This window comes from Tubulanus polymorphus, chromosome 8 (assembly GCF_964204645.1).
Source record: "Tubulanus polymorphus chromosome 8, tnTubPoly1.2, whole genome shotgun sequence".
Taxonomy (NCBI): domain Eukaryota; kingdom Metazoa; phylum Nemertea; class Palaeonemertea; order Tubulaniformes; family Tubulanidae; genus Tubulanus; species Tubulanus polymorphus.
The window spans coordinates 7,628,165-7,631,190 of NC_134032.1; positions in this window are offsets into that span (position 1 = coordinate 7,628,165).

The window sequence follows — 3,026 nt, forward strand, 5'->3', positions numbered from 1 at the left end:
TTGCACGGGGGACCTTTTGTTGACCTTTTAACGGTCACCAACTAATCAACAGGTCCCCATGCATTACATTAAGCCCCTTCACTGAAAATGTGGTATAGACACTTATTCAAGTTGACGAAATAGATACTTATTCAAGTTGTCACCGGCAGAACTCGTTTGAAGTTATTATCAAAATTGCACAAAAATTTATAAGGCCTTAGAGGAAAAAACATCATTTTCAAGATACTTATTCAAGTTGTCACCGGCAGAACTCGTTTGAGTTTATTATCAAAATTTAACAAAAATTCATAAGGCCTTAGAGGAAAAAACATCATTTTCAAGCATCATTGTATTCAAGAAAAACATTGAATGCGGTCTTGGTCCGTTCTCAAACTCCTGGTTACCTTATTTCGTCAAACACTAATGATTTGCATGACCGACTCTCTAAGTTTTTTAAAGGGTAACTGACACTTTGTTTTTAATTTCAAAATATGATGTATTCTATTGATCTATACACTCATCTTCAACCGTTCTGTTCCAAAATGTTTAGTTAACGCGCAATTTGTGATTTTGTAACAAGATTTTTGACCTCATTTCGTTGTTTACATCACTTACTGTTCAGCGTCGGCTAAATCAGCAGGTGCGCGCTGTAACGTCATAACAGGCAGAGCTGAGAAATAGCGTCTATAGAAATGCGTTGAATTTTGAGGAAACTGCGTGTATTTTCTGTTATATCTCAATGCCAGATTGTTTTACAGCTTTGAAACTGGCCAGGGAGGTAAAGGGATCTATTGTCTATTGCATAAACCTATTTCAAAGAATCAATGAGTAATTTGAATAGGCTAAATCGATCAAATTGAAGATGCAAATTTCAATCCGCTGCTATGAAGCTATTTTAAAGTACACTATGAGTTTTAGGGGTAATGGGCTTTCAGATCAAAGGTCGAACGGTCGAGCTCATTAAAAAACAAAACATTAAAAGTAATTAAAAACTATAATATATTTTCATAACCGTGTGTATTTTATATTAAAACTAAATATTTATTCTAAGATATCAATAATTTAAAAAGCATATTGTATTAAATCAATTGGTCGCTCCACTTCGCTACCGCTCCGCTCCGCGACCAATTGATTTATTTACAATACACAAATTCATATAATATTATCTGATACATTTCAAAAAACTATTATCTGATAACGATGTAGATTATTTTTCAACACACTCAGATAAAAAAGCATCTATTATAGAAAGATTTAATAAAACATTGAAAACTAGAATGTGGAAATATTTTACTGCTAATGAAACATATATTTATATCGATGTATTAGATGATTTAGTGATAGGTTATAATAATTCTAAACATAGTTCTATAAATATGAAACCTATACAAGCTAGAAAAGAAGATAATTCGGAAATAGTTTGGAATAATTTATATGGAGCGTTTGTTACACATGATTTCGGTGAACCTAGATTCAAAATTGGACAACACGTAGAATATCTAAATATAGAAAAACATTTTATAAAGGTTATACCCCAAATTTTACTGAAGAAATATTCAAGATTAAAAAGATAATATTAACTAAACCTTTTGTTTATAAATTAGAAGATCTAAAAGATGAAGAAATATTAGGTTATTTCTATGAACAAGAATTATCACTTGTACCAAATCCAGATGAAATAGAATACAAAATAGAAAAAGTATTGAAAACAAAATCTCTGAAAGGGAAAAAGTATTCTTTGGTGAAATATAAAGGATACGATGATAAATTTAATGAATGGATTTTATCTAGTAAAATTAAAAGAATAAATGAATAAAGATTTATTTATATTTGAACCGCATAATATGTTAATAACTGGAGTAACCAATTGTGGTAAAACACATTTCATATTAGATTTGTTAGAAACTATTTATAAGAATCATTTTGATAATATAATATTATTCTGTCCTACTTATGAAATGAATAAAACATATAATAGAGATATAGTTAAGATAAAAAAGTTTATTATATTAAATCCTAAAACAGTAAAAGAAAATTTAGATAATTGTATAAAAATAGCAATTGATACTTATAAAGGATCAAATACATTATTCATTGTAGATGATTGCGCAAATTTACATGATTCAAAAGTTAGAGAAAGTGAGTTATGTTATTTAGCTTTTTCTGGTAGACATTTCGGGATAACAACATGGGTTTTAAATCAAAAATATAATTCAATTGTTAAAGACTTTAGGGAGAATATAAGATTTCTAGTTTTATTTTATAACAAAGATAAAAAATCTATGCAACAATCATTGGAAGAAAATCAAATTATACCTACTGAATTACATGATGAATATATGAATAAATTAAAGAATAATAAAGGTTCAAAATTATTAATGAGATTACAATTTCCATATGAATATAAATTTATAAAATAAAATCCTAATTTGGCATATTAAAGAAACTAATTTATATATCTATGTATTAGACGTACGAGTAAGAAAGTAAGATTCTTACCTTTTTACTTTCTTGGCAAGAATCTTGGATTCTTACGTACGTCTAGTCCATAGAAACATGAATTATTAAATGAAATATATAATAATGAATAAATCATATATTAAAACTATATTTATAATTTATGTTTATAATTTATATTTATAATTTATGTTTATAATTTATGTTTATAATTTATGTTTATAATTTATGTTTATAATTTATGTTTATAATTTATGTTTATAATTTATGTTTGTAATTTATGTTTATAATTTATATTTCTTGGCAAGGATTCTTGGATTCTTACTTTCTTACTCATACGTCTAGTGCATAGATATATAAATATTTTTATAGATATATAAATAGTTTTATAATAATTATTCTAATTTTGTTTCCAATATATTTATAAAATCATCTTTGTTTATATCAAATTCATCAGAAGTATTTGGCATATTTATTAATTCTATTTCACCCTGAGAAAATACTCGTCATTTTTTCTCGGTATATGTTTTATAATAATTTATTCGAAATCACCTTATGAAGCTACCCCGGCTATGCACTTGAAGTGAAAG